Here is a 10,952-nt window from a genome sequence, read left to right as displayed (position 1 = left end):
AAGGCCTGTAAATCTGTAAGGGCCTGTTTATCATTGCAAGGTTACACTATTGAGTGTCAGGGTGACTTTGGGGTTTTTAGAGCTGTCTCAGGAGCCATTGAAGAAAACAAGGCTAGGGGGCTGGGCCCTGAGACCCCACCCAACTGCAACCAGAGTAGCCTTCTTTTGTATTTTGGGATTCCATACAAGATTTCCTTTGGAAAAATAATTTTTGTGTTAATATAGATTGAAAGTCATTGCATTACGGCAGTATTTAACTCACACAAGGGCTAGCCAAGTTTTTTATTTCCGCTACTGTTTCTGCCAAATGTTCCCATTCACATATATGTTTACCACTAAAGCAGAAAACTGTTCATTTCTGTCAAGAATCTAAGGTGAGGACACAGGGACACACAGGAGACACCAGCTTTATTTCTCCTCTTGTTTTTAGCTATTCTGATGGGCATAAGGGGGAAGGATGAGCTGCTTTTTCTTTGTTCTTGTATTTTTAAAACTGAGAATCAAGATCTTCATGATCCAAAATGTGCAAAAGACTTTTAAGTAAAAGTCAAAATATCTAGTTTATTCCAGTTGTTGATTTATTGGCTGTCTGTCTCCTTTTTATTTATTTTTTTGCCATTGGGTGAACAGAGGAGGCTATCAGGATGTATTACTTGCATTCATGTGATTGAGGCAGAAGCAGTACTTGAATACAAAAAACTACTGGAAGTATAATAATAATTCTTACACATTTGTGTCCCTTTCTACTTTCACACGCATTATCTCATTGGAAACCCTTACAAATCCTGGGAGGTATGCGGCCTGGTTTTCCTATCACTATCCCACAGATGAGCTCAGACAATCCTCCTGGGCCTAAGGCCAGTTAGTGGGGGGAAGCTGGGACCACCACCCATGTATCCTGAGACCCCTGCTCTGTATGATGAGTCAGTGGTGAGTTTTTTTTTTTTTCCAAGCATGGTGAGGTAGAGAGAGAAATCGTAAAATGAATGGCTAAAAAGGACCTTCAGTCCTCCTTTATCTTCACTGCTTCTACCATAAAAGCTTAAGTCAGGGTCTGCTTTTGTGGAGTCTTTGAGATAAGCAACAAGTCCCAGGAAACAAATAGTGAATACCACCATCAGTTCCCTTCAAAATTCTCCAGTTAAGCATTTGAATCTCAAAATGCTCTTCGGATCCTAGTAGCTAATCGTTCATCCACCTACGGCTCTTCCTTCAGTCAAGATGCTCCTCGAGTCAACACAAGTGCACCCTGAGCTCTGAGGCGCTGCTGGCGGCCGGTGGGTGGGTGGGTGGAATCTCAGGTTACCCCACGAAGAACGGATTTAGGGATGCCACAGGGGTTGTCTTTCCTTTCTTTCTCCCCCCCCCCCCTTTGTTTCCCCCCACGGGAACTCTCTTTTTTGGGTTACAGGTCCAGGTTGAGTACACTGAAAGGGAACAGTTGGATGCAGGCTGGCCGGTTGAGAATAGAGGGAAAATAATTTTTTTTCTGGTGTGGGCCGCTGAAAATCAATCAGGGACAGAGACACTTTGTAGCTCAGGGAAAAGCACCACGTTGGAGTCCAGGCTCCAAGCCCGGGGTCTTTGTTTTTGTGTCCTTTATAAAGTAGCCCAGGGGGACAGCAGGCTGTGTAGTGGGAGCTCCCACTTCCCAGATTTGGCCCCAAAGGGCAGATGAGTCCGGTGGAGAGAAAAACCCTGAACTTTTAAAAGCATCCTTCGGCGAAAGGGGGAGTTTCAGGGTTGGCCTGGGGAAATGTACAAGGAGTGGGCGAGCCAAGGAGGGGAGGTTGTGATCTGAGAGGCCTTAAAAGAAGAAAAAGGGAGCCCAAACTGGGAGCGGGGAGAAAAGGGAGCGGGAGAAGCGGGCTGGGAGGCGATGGGAGCTGGGAGACGCCGCCGGGGCGCGCGGGGCGCGGGCCGGCGGGGGCGTCCCGGCGGTGTGGCGAGCGCGGGCGGGGAGGGCGGCGGTGACCTCACGCCCGGGCCCCCTTCCCTTCGCCGGGTGGGTGGGGCCTCGGCGCGCCGAGCGGGCGCGGGGTCAAGGAGGGGGAAGAGGAGGGGCAGGCTTGAATGTGTCCGTGTGAGGATCGGGGAGGGGCGGAGGAGGCGGAGGCGGGGAGGGAGCGCGCGCGTGGCTCGGGGCGCCCGGGCTCCCCCCCCGCCAGCCCCCGACCCCGGCCCGCGCCGCCTCTTCGCCACCGCCCGCGTCGCCGCTGGGACCCGCTGCGGGCGCGGGGACGCGGCGGGCGGGGAAGCGCAGGCACCCGGCGCGGCCTGCAGGGAGCAAGAAAGCAAAAGTAAGGCGAGCCGCACTCCTCCAAGTTTTCCCAACTTCGCCCCCTGCGGCGGCAGGCGTCCTGCTGCTCGGCGCGTCCCCACCGCGCCGCCGGAGAGGGGCCGAAAGAAAAGGGACGGGGCGGGGGCGGGGGCGGGGGAAGAGGGAGCACGAGCGAGAGCCGAGAGTCCGGCAACATCTGTTAAAACTTGGGGGAGGAGGAGCGCGGGGAGGAGGAGGAGGAAGAGGAGGGAAGGAGGGAGCGCGAGGGAGGGAAGCGCAGAGCCGAAGAGCAACTTTTCCACCCGTGAGTAGCGCAGGCTGCGCGGGTCCGGGCGGGGGGCGCCTCCAAGCCCGCGCGGGTTTCCAGGCCGGGATGGGACCTTATTCCAGAAAGTCGATTGGATGCCAGGAGGGGAGTGCGGTGGGGGCTTTCTTTCTTTCTCTTTCTCCTCCCTCCCGCGGGTGAACCAAATCAGAACTGTCACTCAGGGCCTGTGAGTCAGAAGGGATCGGATTACACGATCCCTGAAACCGATGCCGGAGCCGCACGAGCGGGCGGGAGCGGGCAGGGGCAGCGCCACCGCCACCGCCGCCGGCGCGCTCGCACCCTCGCCTTCGCGCCCCCTCGCCGCCCCTCGCCGCCCTCCCCGCGCGCCCGGCGGCCGCCTGCGCCGCACCATGCCCGCCGCCGGCACCCCCCGCGCCCTGCCCGGCCGCTCGCCGTAGCCCGAGCCGCCCGCGGCCGCGCGGAGCCCGGAGCTGCTCGCCCGCGCCCCGGACGCGGGTCTATGGGAAGTTCGGGGACTTGACAGCCGCCGCCGCCGCAGGTACGTCCCGCCTGAAGTTCTTTGTTTCGCCGGGCTCCGCACCCGGGAGCCCGCTCCGGCGGCCGCGCCCGCGCCTCCGGGTCGACGGTGGGGGGGTCCCCGACCGGGGGCGCGGGAGGAACTGAATATGGCTGTCTAGAGGCGCCCAGATTTCGGGAGCAGCGGGTAAGGCGTCGGAGCGAGTGTTCACTTCGCCCCCTCCTGCTCGCCTTCCCAGCGTCTGACTCGGCGCGGCCATCCGGAGACGGACTGGAGAATTTCATCTCCCGAAGTTGGGGCAGGGCGGGGTGGGGGAAGAAGTTTGCAGCAGCCGCGGCGACGGGGCCCCAAGCCCCCACTCCCCACCCCGAGGGCTTAAAGGAACTCCGCTAGCCCCCGGGGCCCCGGCGCCTGCCTTCGCACTGTTGCATCCCCCCCGGGGGGCCGGGCGCGGAAGGCGGCGGGCGGCGAGGTGGGTGCGCGCGGGGAGCGCCACGGCGGGGGCTTCCTCCAGCCTGCGCTTCCCATCCGAGGGAGGCGCGCCTCCGTCCTGAGAGAGGAAAAGTGAAAGCTGTACCATCTGTGGATGATTTGGGATTCTTTCATTTCTTTTCTTTTCCAGGGACAGCATTAAAAAAAAAAAGAATAAAAGAAAGAAAAAAAGAAAACAAAAGAAAGAAAAGCACTAGAAGCTGCAGGGAGTGAGCGGTGGAAGTTGGGCGGGGGGGTAACCGTGGCCCCTGCAATAATCATTTAAGAGGCCGCATTTTCACCGAGCAGAGTTGGGTATGAATCACTCTGCAGGGGACAGTTACTTTTTGCAGTTGCAGAGGGCACAGGGCCGGGAGGAGGTGGAGAGGGAATAAATATTTACCCAACTTGGAGAGTTTGTGAAGCGACTTCTAAGCAGATTGCCAGATGCCGAAGCTCCACCGCACACCCAGGCCTTTTATCCTCCCCTGAACTTTGTGCTCACGTCCCTGATTACACCTCATTTGGGAGATGCCATCCCGAGAGCAGCTGGACCCACGCTTCCCTTGCTGACCCCGTGTAGACAGAGTAGGAAGGAGGCATCCTCCCCGCAACTCCTCCCGCCCGCCCCCAGGGTCTCATCTCCCGGGTGTGCAGTCCCAAACAGACTCTGGCCTTGGGTACAGCGCTCGTGGCCCTCTGCCAGTTTATATGTACATATATTTATGTAAAACATTTTCTCCCAGCTCTCTGCCAGCTGTTCCACATTTTCCAGCTGCCATTTCAGTTTGAAATGATGGACTGTCCGCATCTCCAAGTAAAAGAGCCCTTTAGTCGGAGGTATGGAGGGTCGGCCGCTGTGCAGAGACCTGCACAGTGCCATTTGCCGGACTGGTTCTAGAAAACGCCTTCTGCTCTCCTTTATCTTTTTTCCTTCTTCTCCCCTGCAGTTTGTCTCTGCAGAGCTGTTTGCTGGAAATTCGCGGTAATTAGGCTTTTCCCTCCCAATGTGATTTTGGCCAGAATTGGCATGTTTTTGAGATCCCTGAAATAAGTGTGTGGTGGAAATCAGTTAACTTTTAAAAAGTGTTCCAGCTTGAGTGCCTTGGGCATGGCTGGTGTGGCCCTCTGCCATGGTCCTTTCTGTCTGTTTAAGGCAGGAACTATTCGTGGTCCCCATGTTACACTTTTTGTGTTGTTTGAAGTCTTAGCATATTATAGACGGAAATCTTCAAGAATTGGCCTAAAGTATTAATTTTGAGTATTTATGTAATTGCTCTGTAATTTGAATAGGTGCCTTATTGATTGATTCCTGTAATTATTTCATTTAGGTTTTAAATTAAAAATTAATAATGGTCTGACAGTTTCTTAATTACATGTGTCAAGATTATTTTGAAGGAGGAAAATGCTATGTTTCAAAGTAGTGAAATAACCTCAAAATCGCTTCATCTTTCTGAAGCAGAACAGTATTTCAGTTGAGGGGCTTTATTAACGCAGTGGTGATTGGCTTTACAATGTAAACTGTGTGAAGTATCTAAAGAATTTGTTTATGTTAGGAAATATTGGTCTTAACCTGGTACACAAACACTTTGGCCAGTTGGACTATAGTCAGACCTGAAACAAACATGAACTAACATTTAAATTAGTTGTAATAGCATACTTATAGGGAGAAGAGGTTTATTTTATACTAAAAGCTATTTAATTAGAAACTGCCTGCCTAAGGGGAGATCCTTTGAGGGTATATGATTCTTGAAGTCAGCCTAGGGAAGCTTTGGTTTCAGTAGGTCCAGTGTGAGAGGTGTCCAGTGAAATTTCACACACGCAGAAGCACTTTAAACGGTATAGATTGTATTCTTATGAAAGGCTAGTAGATTCAACTCAGATACCTACGACTTCCTGGTACCTTTAACATGTTTGTGTTCCTTGATCGAACCCTGACATAAACACATTTTTCCAGTATGTCGAAATTGCAAAGGACTACAGACAGAAATGAGAAAATTCAGTACTGATGAAGAATGACTCTGGTGAATTATTTCATTACTTATTTAATGAAAGAGTCATTAATTTATCAGTTTGATGCCCAAGCCTAAAAGTTGAACTTTCCTTTGTTTCTTGGCCAGTTTTCTTAATTACCTGCATGCTGTAAGGGTTTCAGACTTCCTCTGTGCTTTGCCATTTAGGGGTCCTTACAATCTATGTGAGGTATCCTGCTTACTGAGATTCCCCTTGCCCCCCTTTTTTAAGGATAGGGTTTGGGAGTTTACGAAAGGAAACAATTTAATGATCATTGTGCCGTGCACTCACTTATATGGAGACAGTAATGTACTAAGAAAAACCAGTCTTGAAGGAAAAGTGAATCAGTGAGTCATGAAATCCTCAAGAAAACCTTAGTAATGGAATGTTAATGCTTTTAGACTATAGTAGATTATCTTAAAAGTCAGCCTTTTCTTCTTTATGCAATTGTTGTAAATCCCCAGCTAAAGAATTCTTTGAAGGAGGTTTTAGTTTTGCTGGCATCCATATTCTATAGTCAGTCTGATTTGTTTTGGAAGATTCAAGAAATTTTCTGCCAACTTATATCATGAGAGTCAATTAAAATGCTGACATGACTGTAGAAGAAATTGTGCGTGCGTGTGTGTGTGTGTGTGTGTGTGTGTCTATTTCATTTGTTAAGCACAAGATTCCACTCTAATAATGACTTCAGGTTGTCTTTTCATTAAAGGCTACTAGAAGATGCTGCCCTTCACTTCCTGTTGTCATTTTTCCAGATGAAAATTGATTTGTTCTAGTTTCAAAGCAAATAAAGGGAGACAGAATAAACAACAACAGGGCAGGGGGAGCACCACAAACTTTTCTCAAGCACTTTCAGTGTATTTTTCATCTCTACTTGTATTTGATGGGCCTGTGAAATAGAGCTATAGACTGGCGAAGACTTTAAATGAAATTTCACACTTTGATGATTTTTTTTTAAACTTTGATATATTGACAGCAAAAGGAGCTGCAAAGCTTTTTTAGAACTTGAGCAGTAACGCCAAGCAGCAGTCAAACGTCTCTGTGCATTTGTGTTTAACTGCAGAAGAAAAACATGTCCGTGGGCAGTAGAGGTTCTTATCAACCCCCTAATCCCAGATCCCAGCAAACCTTGAGGGCATGCCTCAGATCTTGCTGAAATCACTGTAGACTCACACAGTTTGCCGATTAAATATGCTATGTGTTCCTGGCTCCAATAACAGGTTTATGAGCTCACTAAGCTTCCTGTTTTAAGATCCTTTTCTTAAGTTTTTAGAAGCTGTTAAAGGCAATGCTCTAACAGTAAGTGGTACTTGCTAATTTAGAGACACTCTAGATATTTTATGCTCTCTTTCGAAATTGCCAAAATTATGATTTTTCCATCTAAGGGCTGGTTTTACAGGGTTATAAGGGAGGGGAGCCGTTGGGAAGAAATTGGATGTTAACTGTGTTGGCAAGTGTATTCGATTGCAAACCTTACGTGGTGTCTCAATTGTTTCAAGGCACTTTTCCTTTGCCTCGCCCCTTAAACTTAGACTTTTTCCATTTGTAATTCTAAATGCACTATATTTTAGTGTCACACTTCTTAGCTACTCATGACCACTTGTGGGTTTTTTTTTTTCTTTAATGTGAAAGTGTTTTTTGTTCTGTGTGTGTATATTTCAACCCAACAAAACGTCCCAGAAAATCTATGGCTCTCTAAAGAAACTGAATGAACAGGCCATTACCTAGTTAATAAGGTGGCATTGGAACATTCCAGTCCCCTCCTGAAAGGCAATATTGTGTTGAGCTCCACATATGCGTCTGCAGTGTCTGGAGTTGTGTCCTCACACTAGGGTGCTTTTGCATTTTGCATACGGAGTCATAATTAAAAAAGGAAAATACTCACATCATCGTCCAAGACATGTCACATAATTCCCAAGAGAACTCGAGCCAATTTTGTGCTTAAAGGTTATTCAATGAATGAAATTGTGAAAGCCCATTTGTCAGAGTACTGCATGGTTTCTGTTAGTTTTCAAGCCCCAAATTCATTGTATGCCCGGCCAGCATCAGTCATCAGGGCATTAGCGCTGCCTCCAGGCCATGTGGCCCAGCACCTTTTCATACCATTATAGCCTTGAAAGTGTACTCTGTCGACTTGTAGAATTACTGCTCTGATTTCTGCTTGGCTGGGTTTGAGGTAAGTCCCCTCCCTACCTTCTAGCTGACTGTAATCCTTGCTTTCTTTTAAAGCTCCTTTCCAGAGATTGAGGGGAAAACTTTCTTAAGGGCCCTATTGGCGTCACACTGTGGTTTCGTTGTGGCATGCAGTGTACATGTAAATTGTACCTGCAATAAATTGGATTGATTGCTAGCCTCAAACCGCTAGTGGGCTTTTCTTTTCTTTTCTTTACTTTTTTTTTGGGGGTGTGTGTTGGCATGCGTGTTTGTGTGTGTGTGTGTGTGTGTGTGTATGTGACACAGGAGTATGTTTGAAACATCAGCATTTGTTGGTATATTTGGGTAATTTTTATGCTGCAAAATGAAATTAAATAATGGGAGATAAGTGGCCTTTTATTTAAATCTCTGGCTCTTGGAGTACCTTCAGAAGGCAGTGTGACATCTTATTTGTTTATTTTCATGTGGAAATCTGCAGCTTTAGCTACTTGAACTTTGGGGGGAGATTGCATAAAACACCTAACAATATTCCAGAGTGCTGTACATTACAAACTATGGATTTTTACGAAAAGAGACTGAAAACTCACAGTTCAGATGAAAGCTAATTCTCAGATTGTCGTAATGAAGGAATGAAGCAGTTAAACCATATTCTCGATTTCAGCTTGTGGTATTTTAGAAAAGAATAATTCAGTCTCAAGGGAGTTACCTGTGTGTCGAGGAACCTCAGGCAGTAGCTCAAGAATGAAGCCTTAACGAACTAAGATGTATGGAAATCTGAATGGAGCGTGGACCAGGCCATGCCACTTCAGGACAACATCTGCTGTTTGAACTGTGAGGTTCAAATGACATTCCACACCAGGGCATTTCACTGGGAGGGTGCATTGTTTGGTATAGTTTACATTGGCGGTTTTGTACATGATTGGTGGGCAGCGGCCAAAAAGTAAGACAGCTGTAGAATTCTGCAAAGTTTAAAGGCTGAGTGGACCAGGGGGTAATTGTTACTGAATAAGCCCTGATTAAAAATCCTTAAGTTATGAAAAATGTGCTTTTCAAATTGCAGTTAAGATTCAAGAATCCCCAGTTTAAAAATCGGGAGGATGAAGTATGATGAACAGTACCAGACAAAAAAAATAAGTACCTTTGGGAGATCTCCAGCTGATTTTAACACCCAGCAGATATTGGCTCATATTTGTGATGGTTTAAAAGTATATTCCTATGCATAGAACGTGTATTCTACTCTCTTAAGCTTGACTGTAAAGGCACACCTGATTCTAGGAGCCAAAAGTTATAGAAGTTCTCTAAGAAGGATTTTTAAATTTAGGGATTTTTTTCTTCCGAAAATGTATGAAAACTTTTAATACCTGTACACCCTAGGGAAGTGAGACAAGGGGCACCTTTGGTCAGTCATGCTGTTTTCGTGATATACGTAGGTTTAAGGGAAATGCAGTTTTCATGAGCTTAGCGGATCTATAGACCAATAACTGACTTAAAGATCTCCTTTTCTGTCTGAGGATTGTCTGTCTCCAGCAAGCCCGCAGAAAGTCGGGGTGCCAGCTCATTCCTTCATGGCACCTGCTATGCAGGGCACTTCCTGCAAAGCCTAACCAAAGTACACGGAACTGGTGTTTCATAGTTTTTGCAAAACTCAGAAACAGTAACAAGTATTAAATAGGGCCCTTTACCCTTCAACTGTTTCTCATAAAGTCCTCCTGGCAGCAGAGAAAGTCAGAGTAGCTGATGATCTTTCCTTTTAAATACACAGGGCAGAAAAGTAAAACTGGCACACAAAATGTAATTTGTGATTTTAACGCTAGTAGCAGTGATGACTTCACGTCAAATATGCTTTTCAGTAGTTGAAGTTAATTAAATATATGGGTTTCTTAAAAGTTGAGATGTAGTTAATCTACTAAAACCAAACTCAGTCCGTAGCCAGGCTATTAGTTCCCTTTAGAGTGATTCCATTCCCTTTCAAGGGACGTCTGTCATGAACACTGTTTATCTGAGATAGGAGCTTCAGAAACTGGGAAAGAAAGATCTGAAAGCAACAGGCAGCAGATTTGGGGAACCCTCTAGGCTACAAAAGACCATTTTTGGCAACTTGAACAGATAGGAGCTTTCTTACTTGCAGTTACGGCTTTAGGCTTCCGGCTTTCCTAATTATGGGGGCGGGGGGGGGGGAGAATCACATGTAAAGGTAAACTAATTGCACATTTTAAAATACTATAGTTAAAAATTCATGAAGATTTCATTAAGAACTTACGGAGTTGAGCTTGCCGGAAAGAAAGGCAGTGCAGACAGGGGAGGGAGAGGAAGCCTTAGGAATCTTGGGAACTGTTGGTGTGTCACAGAAGTTATGCATATCTAATTGATTTTAAGTTCAGAAAGGTATTTTGAGCACCAGGAAACATCAACCACGTCACCAACCTATAAGAGGTTTTCTGTAAAGCATGATTACATGAAGTCCACTGAAATGGTTCAAATTCCCTAAATTTGGCTCATGGAAACTCATACTGTTTCTCACTTCCAGAATTGCTCAAAAGTTAAAATCAGCATTAGTTTGTGCTTCTTGATTTTCAAAAAAGAACAAAAAAACCCCAAAACTTTTCCTAGAGCAGTCATGTTCTTTAGGAACTGAATTTTAATGCTGCAGGAAGGTATAATTATTTAATAGGAATTTTACCTAAATGGTTGCTCTCAGACTGGTGTCTTGAAGGAGCAGGTAATCTGCTAGTAAGTAATACAGTATGAGAGAAATGTCACTTTTCAGTGTTACGGTGGCAGCTCCTTAGAAATCCTTACACAGGCTAGTTCTTCTGGATTTTTGAAATATTAGCATATTAGGAAGATCATTCAGCTTGTTAATATACGGGCAGGTGTAAGGAAAGGTACTTTCTCTGGAGGAAAGTCTTATTCCTCTTGAGCAAGGAGTTCCCTGGGTTGCAGAGAATCATTACTCACTTAAGGCCTAATCGCCATGCTGTTCGAAGTGCTGCCCTTCCTCCTGGAATGCTTCTTTTTTCTGATCCCTCCTTGGCAATAGCTGTTTTAACCCATCAGAAACTGATCAGGTTGCCACGAGTCAGGCTTTTAACTTAGTTGTTTTAAATCTTTAAATGCATTAAGAAAAAAAAAAAGGAAAACCCAAATTCAGGCCACTGAAAAATAAACCAGCTGGATTAGGGAAATAAATGAAGTAGTCTGCTGTTCACAAAGGATGCATTATATCA

General features: G+C 46.6%; 1 protein-coding gene across 1 annotated transcript in view; it reads left to right on the top strand.

Annotated features, from left to right (window-relative positions):
- Positions 1 to 2,506: 2,506 nt before the first annotated feature.
- GLI3 (GLI family zinc finger 3) overlaps positions 2,507 to 10,952 on the top strand; it is a 280,972-nt gene continuing 272,526 nt past the window's right edge. The window contains exon 1 of the mRNA XM_032644011.1: positions 2,507 to 2,585. The gene's annotated coding sequence lies outside the window, so the exon portion shown is untranslated. The remainder of the gene's footprint in view (positions 2,586 to 10,952) is intronic.

Source organism: Phocoena sinus, chromosome 9, assembly GCF_008692025.1.
Source record: "Phocoena sinus isolate mPhoSin1 chromosome 9, mPhoSin1.pri, whole genome shotgun sequence".
Classification (NCBI taxonomy): domain Eukaryota; kingdom Metazoa; phylum Chordata; class Mammalia; order Artiodactyla; family Phocoenidae; genus Phocoena; species Phocoena sinus.
The sequence above is the reverse complement of the archived record's forward strand: the minus strand, read 5'-3'. Positions and strand labels throughout refer to the sequence as shown.